This window comes from Piliocolobus tephrosceles, chromosome 5, assembly GCF_002776525.5.
Source record: "Piliocolobus tephrosceles isolate RC106 chromosome 5, ASM277652v3, whole genome shotgun sequence".
Lineage (NCBI taxonomy): Eukaryota > Metazoa > Chordata > Mammalia > Primates > Cercopithecidae > Piliocolobus > Piliocolobus tephrosceles.
Genome location: NC_045438.1, coordinates 97,903,031 through 97,922,711, shown reverse-complemented (window position 1 = coordinate 97,922,711; position 19,681 = coordinate 97,903,031).

Below are 19,681 nucleotides of genomic sequence, written 5' to 3'. Positions count from 1 at the left end.
GCTGGGTACGTAATTCCTCCTTTAGCTCTGAGAAGTTTGATTGACTGAAGCCTTCTTCTCTCATTTCGTCAAAGTCATTCTCTGACCAGCTTTGATCCGTTGCTGGCGATGAGCTGCGCTCCTTTGCATGGGGAGATGCGCTCTTATTTTTTGAATTTCCAGCTTTTCTGCCCTGCTTCTTCCCCATCTTCGTGGTTTATCTGCCTCTGGTCTTTGATGATGGTGACGTACTGATGGGGTTTTGGTATAGGTGTTCTTCCTGTTTGATAGTTTTCCTTCTAATAGTCAGGACCTTCAGCTATAGGTCTGTTGGAGATTGCTTGAGGTCCACTCCAGACCCTGTTTGCCTGGGTATCAGCAGCAGAGGTTGCAGAAGATAGAATATTGCTGAACAGCAAGTGTACCTGTCTGATTCTTACTTTGGAAGCTTCCTCTCAGGGGTGTACTCCACCTTGTGAGGTGTGGGGTGTCAGACTGCCCCTAGTGGGGGATGTCTCCCAGTTAGGCTACTCAGAGGTCAGGGACCCACTTGAGCAGGCAGTCTGTCCTTTCTCAGATCTCAACCTCCGTGTTGGGAGATCCACTGCTCTCTTCAAAGCTGTCAGACAGAGTCGTTCAGGTCTGCACAGGCCTCTGCTGCTTCTCCTGTTATTTTTTAGCTGTGCCCTGTCCCCAGAGGTGGAGTCCACAGAGACAGGCAGGTTTCCTTGAGCTGCTGTGAGCTCCACCCAGTTCGAGCTTCCCAGCAGCTTTGTTTACCTAATTAAGCCTCAGCAATGGCAGGCGCCCCTCCCCCAGCCTCACTGCTGCCTTGTGGTTAGATCACTGCAGACTGCTGTGTTAGCAAGGAGGGAGGCTCCATGAGCATGGGACCCTCCCGGACAGGTGTGGGGTGTATTCTCCTGGTGTGCCTGTTTGTTTAGAGTGCAGTATTGGGGTGGGAGTTACCCGATTTTCCAGGTGTTGTGTGTCTCAGTTCCCCTGGCTAGGAAAAGGGATTCCCTTCCCCCTTGTGCTTCCAAGGTGAGGCGATGCCTCGCCCTGCTTCAGCTCTCGCTGGTCGGGCTGCAGCAGCTGACCAGCACCTATTGTCTGGCACTCCCGAGTGAGATGACCCCAGTACCTCAGTTGAAAACGCAGAAATCACCAGTCTTCTGTGTCACTCGCGCTGGGAGTTGGAGGCTGGAGCTGTTCCTATTCGGCCATCTTGCTCCGCCCCTCCTCTCTCTGTAGTTTCTAAGTTACCTGGAAAGTTCTGAGCAAATTCTTATTAAATAGGGAATATACTCATTTCAAAGGTTTTTTTTTTTGTTTGTTTGTTTTTGTTTTTTTGGAGATGGAGTCTTGCTCTGTTGCCCAGGCTGGAGTGCTGTGGTGCAATCTTGGCTTACTGCAACCTCTGGTTCCTGGGTTTATGCCATTCTCCAAGAAGCTGGGACTACAGGCGCCCACTATCATGCCCGGCTAATTTTTTGTATTTTTTTGTAGAGATGAGGTTTCACCATGTTAGCCAGGATGGTCTTGATCTCCTGACCTCATGATCCACCTGCCTCAGCCTCCCAAAGTGCTGGGATTACAGGCGTGAGCCACTGTGCCCGGCCTCAAAGGTTTTTAAATTGAAATTTTTAAATATTTTACTCTAAACATTTTAACAGATACTGTTTTTAATTATCCAACAAATATTTTCAACAAAACATAGTTAAATTAGTTGGTTTTATTTATGTCCCTTTTAACTTTTGTCAAATTTAGATGCTGAAAAATTATGAGTATACATTTATCCAGTTGAATATAGAAACTGTATTAAAAAGATTCTTCTCTTATGCCAATATGCTACAAGGAGAAATAGTAAAATTTCAAAATTAAATTTCATGCACTTTTGAGTTGATGTCATTTAATTGATACAATTTCTCTTGTGTTTTTATTGCATTCAATTTTGATGTCTTTGCTATTGCAAGCTTGATTTTCGATAAATGCAATTCACTAAATGTTTAAATGATATTTTTTGGTAGTCCATTTTTGGCATCTTGTATACCAGCTCAGCCTCAGCAGGATAAGGCACCAGGCAGAGTTGTGATGCCCCCATGCTAGGCCCTAGCTTCTGGATGACATTTCTAGATATACCAAGGGCCAAAAGGGAACCTAGTGCCTTCACGGACCCAGTCCTTGCAGGATTTATCACCTGTTGACTAAAAACCTCTTTGGCCCTGATTAACCAGAAGTGATGCCCAGATAGGACGCCATGGGCCTTGGGCTCTGAGACATGCCAACTATAGGTGTGACCCAGCACATTCCCTGCTGTTGTGTCTATGGTGAAAGACTCCTGTTTGACAAAAGTGGAAGGAAATGTAAAGGGTACCTCAGGTAACAGTTCAGCCACAGTGGGGTAGGGCAACAAGCAGGCTCTTGGCGTTCCTAAGTCCAGGCCTAGTCTCTTGGAAACCATTTTGTAACTTTCCCTGGGCCAGAGCAGAGCCTACTTCCCTGAAGGGTGAGTACCAGTCCTGGCAGCATTCAGGATAAGCTGACTAAAGAGCCTTTTGGCTTTAAGTGAATCTTGGTTGTGGACTGGCAGAAACCCCACCATGGGTGGTGGTGGTGGGTGCAGGGAAAGGCTCTTCTGCCTATGGAAAGGTTAGGGAAGAGTAGGAAGGACTTTGTTTTATAGTTTAAGTGCCTATTAACTGCAGTAGAATACAATATCAGGCACATTTCTAGGATTTTTGACTCTGATTCCCAGCTCCCTGACATCTCTGGACCCATCTGTGGCCTGTGGGAATTTCCTGTCCTAAAGGGAAGGACACAAACCTGTCTAGTTTCAGCACCTGCTGATTGTAGAGCACTAGGGCCTTCAGTGATTATAGGAGGTAGCCAGCTAGTATTTACAGTGAGCTATAGATGAGACCCAGTGTTCTGCTGCCTTCAGGTGTGACCCAGCACAGTCGCAGTGGTAGAGGCCACAGGGTTGCCTGCATTAGTACAAACCCAGTTCCAGGTGGCTCAGCACAGACAGAGAGACTTTGGTGGAAAGTAAGGGAAAAGAACAAGAGTTTCTGCCTGGTAATCCAGAGAATCCTTCTGGATCTTATCCAAGATCACGAAGGTGGTACCTCTAGAGTCTGAAAAAAATAAAAAACAAAATAATATTGTGTTTCCAGTCAAAGTCTCTTTAAAAAGCTGGAAAGTCTTCCCAAGAAGGATGGGCACAAACAAGCCAAGACTGTGAAGAATACAATAAATACCTAACTTTTCAATGCCCAGACACTGAAAAATAACTACAAGCGCCAAGATCAATCAGGAAAACATGACTGCACCAAACAAATTAAATAAGGACCAAGGACCAATCCAGGAGAAACAAAGACATGTGATTTTTCACAAAGAGAATTCAAAATAGCTGTTTTGAGGAAACTCAAAGACATTCAAAATACCATGGAGAAAAAAAATCAGAATTAGATAATAAAGAGATTGAAATAATAAAAAAGCAGAAATTCTAATAGTGAAAAATGCCATTAACACACTAAAGGATGCATCAAAGTAATATAATAGCAGAACTGATCAAGCAGAGGAAAGAATTAGTAAGCCTGAAGACAAGCCATTTGAAAATATACAGTTAGAGGAGATAAAAGAGAAAAGAATAAAAAAATAATGAAACATACCTATGAGATCAAGAAAGTAGCCTCAAAAGGGCAAATTGAATAGTTATTTGCCTTGCAGAGTAAGTAGAGAAAGTTCTCTATTATTAGGAGACAGCAAGTTGATTCAAAGGGATAATAATAGAGAACTTCCCAAACCTGGAGAAAGATATCAACATTCAAATACAAAAAGGTTGTGGAACATGAAACAGGTATAATACAAAGAAGACTACCTTAAGGCATCTAATAATTGAACTCCCAAAAGACAAGGATAAATTAAAAATCCTAAAAGCAGAAAGAGAAAACAATAAACAAATAAATAACATTAGAGGCCAGGAGAGAATGGTATGACATATTTAAAGTGCTGAAAGTCGGGGGAAAAGACCTTTTACCTTAGAATAGTGTATCCTTTGAAAATATCCTTCAAGCATGAAGGAGAAATAAAGATCTTCCCAGACAAACAAAAGATGAAGAATTTCATCAAGACCATATGTATCTGATCTAACAAAAAATGCTAAAGAGAGTTCTTCAATCTGAAAGAAAAGGATGTTAATGGGCAATAAGAAATCATATAAAGGTGCAAAACTCACTGGTAACAGTAAGCACACAGAAAAAACACAGGGCATTATAACACCGTAATTGTGGTGTGTAAACTACATATTTGTAAGTAGAAAGACTAAATGATAAACCAATCAAAAATAATAACTACAACAGCTTTTCAAGACATAGACAGTACAGTAAGATATAAAGATAACAAAAATTTTCAAAGTGGGGGAATGAAGTACAAAAATTAATTCAAGATGGATTAAAGACTTAAATGTAACACCTAAAACCATAAAAACCATAGAAGAAAACCTAGGCAATACCATTCAGGACATAGGCATGGGCAAGGACTTCATGACTAAAACACCAAAAGCAACGGCAACAGAAGCCAAAATTGACAAATGGGATCTAATTAAAGAGCTGCTGCACAGCAAAAGAAACTACCATCAGAGTGAACAGGCAACCTACAGAATGGGAGAAAATTTTTACAATCTACCCATCTGACAAAGGGCTAATATCCAGAATCTACAAAGAACTTAAACAAATTTACAAGAAAAAATCAAACAACCCCATCAAAAAGTGGGCAAAGGATATGAACAGACATTTCTCAGAAGAAGACATTTATGCAGCCAACACACACATGAAAAAAATGCTCATCATCACTGGTCATCAGAGAAATGCAAATCAAAACCACAATGAGATACCATCTCAGATCAGTTAGAATGTCAATCATTAAAAAGTCAGTAAACAATAGGTGCTGGAGAGGATGTGAAGAAATAGGAACGTTTTTACACTGTTGGTGGGACTGTAAACTAGTTCAACCATTGTGGAAGATAGTCTGATGATTCCTCAAGGATCTAGAATTAGAAATACCATTTAACCCAGCCATCCCATTACTGGGTATATACATAAAAGATTATCAATCATGCTACTGTGAAGACACTTGCACATGTATGTTTATTGTGGCACTATTCACAATAGCAAAGACTTGGAATAACCCAAATGTCCATCAATGATGGACTGGATTAAGAAAATGTGGCACATATACACCGTGGAATACTATGCAGCCATAAAAAAGGATGAGTTCATGTCCTTTGTAGGGACATGGATGAAGCTGGAAACCATCATTCTGAGCAAACTATCACAAGGACAGAAAATCAAACACCGCATGTTCTCACTCATAGGTGGGAATTGAACAATGAGAACACTTGGACACAGGATGGGGAACATCACACACTGGGGCCTGTTGTGGAGTGGGGTGGGGGGGTGGTGGCAGGGAGAGATAGCATTATGAGATATACCTAATGTAAATGACGAGTTAATGGGTGCAGCACACCAATATGGCACATGTATACATATGTAAGAAACCTGCACATTGTGCACATGTACCCTAGAACTTAAAGTATAATAATAATAATAATAAAATAGAACCTTTCTAAGTAGTGCAGGTTGAGAATAGTGCCTGCCTCCTGTTTGAACACTTGTCACTTGATCTTCTCAACTACACACATTGAATAGAGTATAATAAACTCAAAAAAAAAAAAAAAGTTAAAGTGTAGGGTTTTCATTTATTTTCTTTTTCCTGTTTATGGAATCAGTGTTAACTTGTTATCAGTTTAAAACACATAGAAGGAAAACACAAATAATAAAAATTAAGAAATTAAGGCATATCATCAGAGAAAATCACCTTCACTAAGAGGAAGGCAGGAAGGAAGGAAAGAAGAAAGAGAAGACCACAAAACAAACAGAAAAAAAAAAAAAAAAAACAATTGCAAAATGGCAACAGTAAATCTCTGCTTACCAATAATAACATTGAATATAAATGGACCGAACTCTCTAATCAAAAGACATGGAGTGGCTGAATGAATGAAAAAACAAGGCCCATTGATCTGTTGCCTGCAAGAAACACATTCCACCTATAAAGATACACATATACCATGCCTGTAATCCCAGCACTTTGGGAGACCAAGGCAGGCAGATCACGAGGTCAGGAGATCAAGACCATGCTGGCTAACATGGTGAAACCCCGTCTCTACTAAAAATCCAAAAATTTAGCTGGGTGTGATGGCGGACGCCTGTAGTCCCAGCTACTAGGGAGGCTGAGGCAGGAGAATGGCGTGAACTCAGGGGGTGGAGCTGGCAGTGAGCCGATATCACGCCACTGCACTCTAGTCTGAGCGACAGAGTGAAACTCTATCTCAGAAAAAAAAAAAAAAAAAAAAAAAGGATACAGATATACATATACTGAAAGTAAAGGCATGGAAGAAGATATTACCTGCCAAAGGAAACCAAAAAAAGAGCAGGAGTAGCTATAGTTAGACAAAATAGATTTCAAGACAAAAACTGTAAAAGAGACAAAGAAGGACATTATATGATGATAAAGGGGTCAGTTCAGCAAGAGGATATAACAATTGTAAATACACATGCACCCAATACAGGAGCACACAATACATAAAGCAAATATTATTAGAGCTAATGAGAGAGATAGATCTCAATGTGATAGTAGCTGGAGGCTTTCACACCTCACTTTTAGCATTGGAAAGATCTCCAACACAGAAAATTAATGCAGAAACATCAGACTTAATCTTCACTGTAGACCAACTGGAGATACTTACACAACATTTCATCCAAAGTCTGCAGAATATACAAACTTCTTCTCAAGCACATGGATCATTTTAAGGATAGACCACATGTTAGGTTACAAAACAAGTCTTAAAACATTAAAAAAAACTGAAATTTACATCAAGAATCTTCTTTGATAATAATGAAATAAAACTAGAAATCAATAATAAAAGGAATTTTGGAAACTATACAAACACATGATAATTAAACAACATACTCCTGAATGACCAGTGAGTCAATGAAGAAATTAGGAAGTAGAAAAATGTCTTGAAACTAATGAAAATGAAAACATGCATACCAAAACCTATGGGATACAGGAGAAATAGTACTAAGAGAGACATGTATAGCTCTAAGTGTCTACATCAAAAAAATAAGAAAACCATCAAATAAATAACCTAATGATGCATCTTAAGGAACTAGAAAAGCAGGAGCAAACTAAATCCAAAATTAGCAAAAGGAAAAAAATGAGTATTAGAGCAGAAATAAATGAATTTGAAATGAAGAAAACAATACAAAAGATCAACAAAACACAAAGTTGATTTTTTGAAGCAATAAAAAATGAAAAACTTTTGCCAGACTAATGAAGAAAAAAAGGGGAAGACCCACATAAAAAATTCAGAGGTGAAAAGCAGGACATTACAACTGATACTTCAGAAATTCAAAGGATCATTAGTGAACAGAAAAAAAATTACACGAGCAACTACATACCAATAAATAGGAAACTCTAGAGAAAATGGATAAATTTCTAGATATATGCAACCTACTCAGATTGAATCATGAAGAAATCCAGACATGAGCAGACCAATAACGAGGGACTAAATTTATAATAAAAAAGTCTCCTATCAAAGAAAAGCCTGTGATCAGATAGCTTCTATGCTGAATTTTATCAATGGTTTCAATAATATCAGTTTTACTCAAAGTATTCCCAAGAAACAGAGGAGGAGGGAATAATTCCAAATGTTGTGATAGGCTAGTATTACCCTGATAACAAAATCAGACATAGACACATTAAAAAAAAAAAAAAAAAGTAAACTACAGGCCTATGTCTCTGATGAAATCGTTGCAAAATAATCCTTAACAAAATACTAGCAAATTGAATTCAACAATACGTTAGTAAGATCATTCATCAAGACCAAGTGAGATTTATCCCAGGGACACAAGGATGGTTCAACATATGCAGATCAATCAGAATAATACATCATGTCCACCAAATGAAGAACAAAAACCATATGATCATTTCAGTTGATGGTGAAAAAACATTTGATAGAATTAAACATCCCTTCATGATAAAAATCTTCAAAAAGCTGGATTTAGAAAGAACATACCTCAACAAAATAAACACCATATATAACATACATACAGCTAGCATCATACTGAATAGGGAAAAAGTGAAAGCCTTTCCTGTAAGATTTGGAACATGACAAGAATGTCCACTTTCACAACTGATAGCCAATATTTTTTGAGTCCTGGCTAGAGCAATCAGAGAAAAGAAAGAAATAGAGAGCATGAAAGTTAGAAAGGAAGACATTAAATTATCCCTGTTTGCAGACATGCTCTTACATTTGGAAAAACCTAAAAACTGCACCAAAAAAACATAAGTGATAAATAAATTCAGTAAAGTCATAAGATACAAAATCAACATATAAAAATCAGCAGCATTTTTGTATGCCAACAGTGAACAATCTGAGAAAGATATTGAGAAAGTAATCCCATTTACAATAGCCACAGATGAAATGAAATACCTAGGAATTTACTTAACCAAAGAAGTGAATGATTTCTACATTAAAAACAATAAAACTTTGACAAAAGAAATTGAAGAATAAATAAAAAATGGAAAGATATTCCATGTTCATAGATTGAAAGAATCAAAATTGTTAAAATGTCTATACTACCAAAGCAATCTAAAGATTCAATGCAATCCCTGTCAAAATATAGATGACATTCTTAACAGAAATAGAAAAAAAATCCTAAAATTTATATGGAGTCACGAAAGACCCAAAATAACTAATGCTATCCTGAGCAAAGAGAATGAAACTGGAGGAATCCCATTACCTGACTTCAAATTATACCACAGAGCTTTAATAACCAAAACAGCATGGTACTGGCATAAAAACAGACACATAGACGAAAGGAACAGAATAGAGAACCCAGAAACAAATCCACACACCTACAGTGAATTCATTTTTGACAAACTTACCAAGAACATACATTGGGGAAAAAACATTCTGTTCATTAAACCATGCTTGGAAAACTGGATATCCATATGCAGAATAATGACATAATACCCTTGTCCTCCTCATATACAAAAATAAAATCCAAATTGATTATTGAAATTACTGCAAGAAAACATTGGAGAAATTCTCCAGGACATTCACTGGGGCAAAAATTCCCTGAGCAATATCCTACAAGTGCAGGCAATGGAAACAAAAATGGACTAATGGAATCATATCAACTTAAAAATATTTTGCACAGTGATGGAAACAGTTAACAAAGTGAAGAGACAACTCACACGATGGGAGAAAATATTTGCAAACTACCCATCTGTCAAGGGATTAATAACAAGAATATATAAAGAGCTCAAACAACTCTATAGGAAAAAAATTGATAATTCAGTAAAATAATGGGCAGAAAATTTGAAGACATGTCTCCAAAGAAGACATACAAATGGCAAACAGGCAAATGAAAAGGATCTCATCATCACCTATCATCAGAGGAATGCAATGATATATCATTTCACCTCAGTTACAATGGCTTTTATGCAAAGACAGACAATAACAAATGCTGGTGAGGATGTGGAGAAAAGGGGACCCTCATACACTGTTGGTGAGAATGTAAATTAGTACAGCTACAATGGAGAACAGTTTTGAGGTTCCTCAAAAAAGTGAAAATAGAACTACCACATGATCCAGCAATTCCACTGCTGGGTGTATACCACAAAGAAGAGAAATCGGTATGTTGAAGAGATATCTGCACTCTCATGTTTGTTGCACCACTGTTCACAACAGTCAAGATATACCTAAGTGTCCATCAACAGATGAATAAATAAAGAAAATGTTGTACTTATACACAATAATGTACTATTTAGCCATAAAAAAGAATGAGATCCTGTTAGCTGCAGCAATGTGGATGGAACTGGAAGTAATTATATTCAGTGAAATAAACCAGGCACAGAAAGAGAGACATCACATATTCTCACTTATTTGTGGGATGCAAAAATCAAAACACTTGAACTCATGGAGATAGAGAGTAGAAGAATGATTTCCAGAGGTTAAGAAGGTTAGTAGGAGGTGGTGGGGAAGTGGGGATAGCTAATGGGTACAGAAGTATAGTTTGAAAGATGAATAAGATCTAGTATTTTATAGTACAGCAGAGTGACTATAATCAAAATAATTTACATGAACATTTTAAAATAAATATGAGGATAATTGAGTTACTTGTAACATAAAGAATAAATGCTCGAGGGGATGGATAGCCCGTTTTCCATGATGCAATTATTATGCATTGCATGCCTGCATCAGAATATCTCATGTATTCCATTAATGTATACACCTACTGTGCACATACAAAAAGCACAGATAAATTTTAAAAAGAAAAGGAAACTTAAAGTTAATAAATTGAATTAAATTTCTACAAAACATAAAATTATCAAAAAAAATACCATATAGTTAGCACAGTGGACAAGGCCAAAATTAATCAGACCTGGATCTTATCTTCAAGAATCTTACAACCTGGAAGGAAAGATTAAATGTGTTTTATATTTACATACAAGCATGCACACAATTCTGGGTGGTTCACTGATTTTCTTTTTATCACTGCTCCTGACATCGTTCTTTGTGATAACTACCTTGTTTGTTATATACCTAATATCTTGGTTTCTCCATACTTGACGACTTCTGCAATATTTTTTCCCAACTCCCTTAGCCTCCCACTCTCATGGTTTATATATAACTCTAAATTATATTTTATGTAACTTATATACTTTATATAACTCTAAATTAATAATGACTATCTAAACTCCAAAATCTCAATTTTAGGAATCCAAGTGTCCAGCCACCACCTCCTATTCATTTGGCTTACTTATTCTAGTACTTATGCAGCCATAATTCTTCAACCTCTTTGGTAACCCCACCCCTTTTGACTCTCATTTTCACTACTCAGAATTCCCTTTATAGTCCAATTTCCTCCTTACAGACATTAAAATCTATGATTCCATGATGCGTCACTATAATCACTTTCCTTTACAAACTCCTTTTCCTTTCTTACTTTAATACAATTAATTCCAAAAAGTCCCAGCCTTAGACTCACCTCATTGGAAAAAATAAGTCTTCTTAATAGTCGCACAATAAATAATGACCATAAATTTCAGATGGTATCCAAACAGTGGCTAAAAATTCTCCTGCATTTTTCTATCAACTGTCCTCTACATCCCAAGAAATGTATTCTGTATCTTCAATTCATATCACCCCCAGCTCTGACATATGACCTCAGACAGTACAAGTTGTAAACACACAGACCCATGTCATCATCTTATTAGACTGACCTTCATCTATGCTAAGATACTTTGCTTCACCTCGTTTTCAGATAAAAAGAGTCAATGACCCTATCTGAAGTCAAATAAACTCCCTACTTTTGTGTACTCAGAAACTTCACTTATGTAAATTTCTTCTCTCTCCCTCTCCCTCTGTTGTCTCTCTGTCTCTCTGTCTCTCTGTCTCTCTGTGTGTTTCTCTCCCTTTCTCCCTCACTTCCCAACTTCAATTTCTCCCTATACTGAAGTTCCTAATGGCACATACGAATTCACTAATATCTTTTGTCTGAGACAAAAAACACACCTAATTTTAAATCCTTCTACCATCTTTCTACACTTAATAGAAAGAAAAGACTTATCAAAAAGATAGCTTATGCATTTGCTTCCCTTGCTTCTCTCTCTTTCTTTATTTTACTATAATCAGAGTTTCTTCACCAAAGGATCTACAAATTTACCCATTTTCAATAACTAATAGCTTCTTTCTAAGTTCACTGGTTGTGCTCTGCCCTCTTCTTACTTCACTGTTCAACAACAGTTGACACAACTAAGCAACCTCTCCACTTTCACATTTCACTCCCTACACAACCCTGGGTAAATTATTTAACTTTCGTGTTCCTCAGCATATTCACTTACAAAATAAAAGAAAGACTGCTTGCTTACTCAAGTGTTATGAGAATTAAATGTGATGATATCACTACAATGTTCTTTTGAAAACTGCTCTCCCTTCTTATATTCTTAACCTCTCTAAAATCTATTTTCTAAAAAGTAGCAGAGATAAGAGATGAATGACAAAAGGTGATTCAGAATTAAATGACAAAATGTGATTCTGACTTGATATATAGGTATCTTTTGTAGACATACCTAATATATGTCTACGTGCCTAATATATGTCTACAAAAGATACCTATATATCAGATCAGAATCACATTTTGTCATTAATGTGTACACATTCTGGGGCAGAATAAAATATCTGGCCCTATTCCAGACTGGTATCCTTTGTTCATGCTGGTTCTACCATAATGGTATTTTTCTGTTGGACAATGTTACTGTTACCTTTTGCTGCATAATAAGCTTCTCCAAAACTTAGTGGCTTAAAACAACAATTTATCTCAAGTTTGTGAGTTAAGAGAATTCTGGTAGAGCTTGGCTGGGTGACTGTCCTGCTGTTCGTGGCATATTCAACCAGCTGCCAGACTGGTGGTTCCAAAATAGCTTCACTCATGTGTCTGGAGTCCTAGATGGGCTAACAGAAAAGCTGTACTCAGTGTGGCCTCTCTCTGTTTCCCCCTCCTTATAGTCTCAGGCTTTCTCCATGTGGTCTTTCTAGGAAAGTTAAGGAATGTTCTGTGTCCTCTAAGGGATCTAAAAAAATCCAGCAAAATCTGCCAGTCCTTTAAGGAATTAGCCCAGAACTGTCACAGACTCACTTCTAACACACTCTATTGGTCAAAGAAGTTGCAAGTCAGCCCAAGTTCAAGGTGAGGGCAAATAGACACTATCTCATGATAACTGTCAAAAATTTGCCACCTTCTTTGATGCACCATAAGAGTACTCCAATATCATTTTTGCTATGTACCTGACACCCTTGTTTCTACCTTTAGGAATTCTGCCCGCAAATCTTTCCATGGCTGACTCCTTCAACTCTCAACTCAGTTATAACTTCCTCATTAGATAAAAGCTTTTGTTACTGCCTTATCTAAATATATTTCCTACTACCATCACTATGTACTCCATCAGCTTTTTTATTTTCTTCTGTCATTACCTTACTTATGATCTACTGCCGTCCACTGCAATGTCAACTTCATAAGCACAGAAACTGTCTTTCTTGCCAACTATGGTTGTAGAACCCAGAATGATGCTTGACACATAAAATTTGTTCAATAAATGTTTTCTGAAAGACTAAGTCAGTTATATATAGTTCATTCATAAATGTATAAAGAAAAATTATAACTACTATAACGTAAGTTTTGATATTATCTGCACTTACATTTCTCTAAATCTATACCGTTTTGATTAGAGATAAAAGTGACCTATCAGGTGAAAAGGTGGGGTTTTTACAGTTACATAATGGTACATTTTTCTTTATCACAATTTTGAGATGAATCTATTTGAATGGCACTTTTACCTAGAATTACTTCTTATTTGGGGGAAGAGGGACATCTCTGGAAAAAATTATACAGATTTATACTCTCTTTCTAGAAATAACATTATAGATTTCAAACTAACTTAACATTAATGCTAAAAATAACCTATATGTACTGTTTTTCAAATTTCTTCTTGTTGTGTTAAAGAAAACTTAGATTCAGTAAAGAAACCATGACTTTTAGTACAATAAGTAGTTCTTTAAAAACAGTATGAATTACATGAAAGAGATTGGAAACATGGTTTCATGTGTTTTTCAATATAAACAAGCATGTGATGTTTTCTGAAAAAATAAGCTTAGAGTTTATCGAACCCAAACTGTGTGGAACATTTAGCCCAACATGCATCTGATTTCGCCTTTCCCATACTACATCCAAGATAATCAAGATTTTCTAAACTACCAGGTAACAATTTTGAGAATAAAAGAGGAATATGGTTTTAAGTTCAAGACCAAACACTGGTAAACACAGAGATAAATTGTTTTTTACTTTGTGACATAGCCAAAGTCATGGCAAAACACTAACCTTTAAAAGTTTGTTAAATAAATGGATTCAGGATATTTTTTCTTCTTTTTATGGTCCTCTGGTGACTCTTTTGTGCCCTTTTACACCATTTTAAGTGCTCATAATACTCTGCCTTTCGAATGGGACTCTGACTTGCACACGATTGAGATTCACATCATATCAATTCAATTGAATAACTATAAAATCACCAGACCTTTCTTAATCACATTGTTCTCTCTCATAGGTTTATGTTGGGTTATTCAAATGAGATGCTGAATCAGCTTGGAGCCATGGACACATTCATATTAATATACTTCAAATTTTGTGAATTTCCTCTGACTCACTTTTCTCTTGTCTTCATTCTACTCTTCCCTCCCTCCCCGTGTGTTTTTTCTTTTCAATTCCCTTATAACTTGTCTTTCTTCATTAATTTATCTTGATGTTTAACTTTAGATTTAATGTTAAATTATGCTTTTTGGTGAGTCTGTAAGATAGATTTGAAATATGACATAAAACATTCCAAAAAAGAGATGAGCTCATGAATGTTCATTCAAGAACATGTTAGACATATAATCAGGCAACAGCTTATTTTTGGTTTAATGAGAAAAACAACTTGGCGCTTGATTTTAAGTAAAATAAAATTTGCAGGATGACATCCCCCATAAATGCTGTACTAGTTGGCTGAGGAAAATATAGCATGTGTTAAAACATTTCCCTTTTAAATTTCAATTGGCAACATGTTTTTGCTATTAGAAGTAAATGCACTCTATTCTTCCCTCATTAATGTGCCTAATTTTTATGTAATTATTGAAACGAAGAATGGTCACTTCAAGTGAAATCATAAGGTCTAAAGGATCATTAAAATGGTGTAATATTTTTACATTCTGGGAAAGGGGAAAGAGAGCTAATATTTTTGAGCGCATACTATAAGGCATCCCTGAACTAGACACTTTCTAATACTGTAATAATATTATTTGTTTTTTAACAATACCATTGTAATTGGTAGTTCATATTTCATATAAAGTGATACCAAGTAACTTGCCTAAACCCTAGAAGTAACAAATGGCCAAGGGAAGATTTAAGCTTCAGTCTCCCTAGTTCCAAAACCAGACATTTTCCTATGAAAAAAGTTATCTCCTATATTTTGTTAACAATGAAGTCTTTTATTAGTATGTGCTTGGTAACATACACAATGATTTTTCAGAACAAGTAATGGCAAAAATGCAGATGAATTCTTTTAAAAAATGAATGACAGAGATTATTATAATGCAGATATGACAATATTCTTGAAAGTTAATTCTCTAATGTTCAGAAAGTAATGCAAAATTTATAATGGTATTGAAAAAACTGTCAGAAATGCTAGTAAATTGCAGTGGAAAAATCAGTTTATATGTAATAGCATTTATCAACAAACACATTCTTTTCTAAACTGAATGAAATTATTTCCCTTAGTACAGAAAACTGACATATCTCATGCCTCAGTAGCATTTGCTAAATGAAGAATTTAAGCAAGATGATTAAGCAAGGGGTAGGATTCTGCAGTGGCTACTGATGCGAGATCATTTACACAAAAGAGTTCTCAAGGCAGCCAGTTCCAAGTGATGGGTCAGCTGGGTATTGGACAGGCTTTTCTGTTCTTGAGTTAATTTATATAATATAATTGATGTCTTAGAAGCCGAGATTATCGCCAAGATAGAACAAAGAATCTTGGTCTCTTCCAAACTAATTTTAAAACAGGATTGTAACTTTCTCAGTGGATTAAGGATTGGGAACTTTGTTTCTATGCTAGCTTTGTAACTACCTTTACATATAAACCTAAATACTCACATCTTCCTTGTATCTCAGTGTCTTCATCTCTAAAATGAGCGTATTTCTCTAAGGAATGTCTTTTTAATCTTTAAAACTGCTGAACTAGAATTTCTGAGGGGATAATTTGAGATAAGTGCTTGATGATAAAAAATAAGGGAATTAGGAGAGAAAGTGAGAAGAGGAATAAGAAGAGGGATAGGAAGAGGGAGGGAGAGCTAACACATGAGTTACAGGAGAGAGTTATCTGTGGAAATAGAGATCACTCTATCAAAACAAGAATTTACACATTGCACTGAAATGCCATCTTTATATGAATTTAGAATATTTTGCTGTTTTTAGCAGCTACCATCAGAATAGAAAACAATTGGATAAGATGGCTTAAAATGTATGAAAAACATAGCAGAGCAAGAGGTAGGTAATGCAGAGATCAATTTTAGAAATAATATATAGGATTAATTAATACTCTGTCAGTCCTCAACTCAGTTTCACAGACAAGTGTAGGAGGACCCTCATTCTTCTTGTTCTCCGTCACAATCAGGCTGAACCTTGACAGAGAGAGCTACCTAAAGCTAGTTTCAATAAGATGAGTGCAACCTGGGCCTTAAAGGGTACTCTAAAAGAACAATGGCATGAAGTGCTTGGGGCATCAGAACCAGAAATTACTTGAACCTAATTTTCAGGTGTCCAAGAGGCCAATGTATTATAACATGAGGATTACAAGAAATGGAAAAAGTGAAATGTACTGCATAATTTTGGATGGACTTCAAGCATGTGATGGATGAATGGAGAAGGGCAGCCAAGGAGTTGTTAAGTGATGACTGGAGCTAGAGCCAGAGTCTTAGAAGGCCACAAGTAAAAACATTAGCAGATTTTGGAAGGATTAAATAAGTTACAATGAAAGGATAACTCTGGTGGTAAGATTTCACTGGTAAATAATGATAAACTGGCTACTCAATTTCCAAATGTCTCAATGAAGAGTGAAGAGAATACAGTATCTGGACACTTTTTATTGTTATATTTATTAATTTGTTTTTAGTGTTGTAATTTTGTAATTCAGAGACCTGATGAGTTATATTATAAGGATCATTTTTCTTGGCTCTCTTTTGTCTACTAAGCTAAAATGAACTTCTTAGCATGCAAATATCATCATCAATATCCATGATCTGGCCTCTAACTCTGACCTCTCTTCTTGATTCTCTGCCTAACTACCACCTCATCCATTCTCCATTGTCTTCTGCAATACTTACCTAGTCGCTGTTCACTGGAAAAGTTCAGCTTTGCCCACTTCTGTGCCCTTCCTTGCTCATAGAATTTCCTTCATTTTCTATATCTTCCTTTTTCTTTCTATCTAAATCCTACTCAGAGTGTGAAATCTCTTGCATGAACTTTTCCTTGATTCTTTCAAAAGAAATTGTTTTACCCCCTTTGATGGATTGCCAGAGTTTGCCTTCTGATTACAGCATTTCTCATTATAGAAATGATCCAAGCATATTTCCTACTAGCCGATTTGTTCAGCTGTCAGTTTCTCCCAGTGGGCTGTGCTTTACTTAAGGCATGAATTGTCTTGTTTATCTCCATCCTCAAACGCGTAACATGTATGTCTAAGTTTTACTTTAATTGATGTGGAAGACTTTTGGTTTAGGAGATGACAGTTTAAATTGGACGATCAAGAAGCAATGGTTACATTATGGCTTTGATTTGCCATGCTGTAATCTCAGCATGTGGGAAAATATTGAGCATTCATAGTGATATCAATGTTTCCAAAGCCTTAGAAGACAGAATGAGACATATGTATGTGTATAATTTTAAAATTTTATCTTAGCCATTTTCTTGTTTCTTTTTTTTTTTTTTTTTTTGGCTATAAAAATGCTTGTTTAAAGCATGAAATGAGTTGAACAATAGAGATTGACAGGGTATTATTTCTGTGCCCATTTCCACCCTGACTTTGTGAATTTAGATAAGTTATTAATACTTTTGTGATTCAGTTTCCTCAATTATCTAATAAAGGTGTTGTTGCTGTGTTGATTTCCAAGTTGCAGCTCAGCTTTGTAACTTCATGATTGGATTATATTCCATACTAATGTAAGGAACAACTTAAGATTTATTTTCATCATTTTGGTTTGTATATCAGATATGTATTCATCTCTAACAGGCATTTCTGATTAGAAGGGTTTGGTGAGGAAGAGTAATGACCTGGATACTTGGAGGCTGACAACCTGTTCTCCCCAACCCTCCATGGTCATTGAAAGAACAGAAGTGATTCAGTAGCCCTCAAGGCACTGATCAAAAGAAACCTTGAGAGTGCCAAACTGGGTAAGGAAAAATACTCTTGGCTGGAATTGAGGGAAGTCGAATCACTCCATATCTTATTCAGCTGAGGCTACTATAACAAAATACCTTTGGCTAAGTGGCTTGAAAAACAAACATTTTTTTTCCCTTGTAATTCTGGCAACCAGAGGTCCGAGGTACTGGCAGATTTGATTCCTAAGAAAGGCTTTCCTCTTGACTTGGCTGCCTTCTTGCTGTGTCCTTCAAAAGGTGGAGAGAAAGAGAGGGAGAGGGAGAAAAAAGAAAAAAGAAAAGAGAGGGAAAGTATGCTCTGGTCTTTCTTTTCTTTTCTTTTTTTAAATTATACTTTAAGTTCTAGGGTACATGTGCACAACGTGCAGGTTTGTTACATAGGTAGACATGTGCCATGTTTGTTTGCTGCACCCATCAACTAGTCATTTACATTAGGTATTTCTCCTAATGTTATCCCTCCACCAGTCCCCCACTCCCTAACTGGTCCCAGTGTGTGATGTTCCCTGCCCTGTGTCCATGTGTTCTCATTGTTCAATTCCCACTTATAAGTGAGAAGATGTGGTGTTTGGTTTTCTGTTCTTGTGTTAGTTTGCTCAGAATGATGGCTTACAGCTTCATCCATGTCCCTACAAAGGACATGAACTCATCTTTTTAATGGCTGCATAGTATTCCATGGTGTATATGTGCCACATTTTCTTTATCCAGTCTATCACTGATGAATATTTGGGTTGGTTTCAAGTCTTTGCTATTGTGAAAATTGCTGCAATAAACATACATGTGCATGTATCTTTACTGTAGGATGATTTATAATCCTTTGGGTAGATACCCAGTAATGGGATGGCTGGGTCAAATGATATTTCTAGTTCTAGATCCTTGAGGAATCGCCACACTGTCTTCCACAATGGTTGAACTAATTTACACTCCCACTAACTATGTAAAAGCATTCCCATCTTTCCACATCCTCACCAGCATATGTTGTTTCCTGACCTTATAATGATCGCCATTCTAACTGGGGTGAGATGGTATCTCATTGTGGTTTTGATTTGCATTTCTCTGATGATCAGTGATGTTGAGCATTTTTTACATATGTCTATTGGCTGCATAAATGTCTTCTTTTGAGAAGTGTCTATTCATATCCTTTGACCACTTTTGGATGGGGTTGTTTGTTTCCTGTAAATTTGTTTAAGTTCTTTGTAGATTCTGGATAATGGCCCTTTGTCAGGTGGGTAGATTGTAAAAATTTTCTCCCATTCTATAGGTGCCCGTTCACTCTGATGATAATTTCTTTTGCTGTGCAGAAGCTCTTTAGTTCAACTAGATCCCATTTGTCAATTTTGTTTTTTGTTGTCATTGCTTTTGGTGTTTTAGTCATGAAGTCTTTGCCCATGCCTATGTCCTGAATGGTATTGCCTAGGTTTTCTTCTAGGGTTTTTATGGCATTAGGTCTTACATTTAAGTCTTTAATCCATGTTGAATTAATTTTTGTATATGGTGTAAGGAAGGGATCCAGTTTTAGCTTTCTACAAATGGCTAGATAGTTTTCCCAGCACCATTTGTTAAATGGTCTTTCTCTTCTTATAAGGACATTAATCCCATCTGGGGAA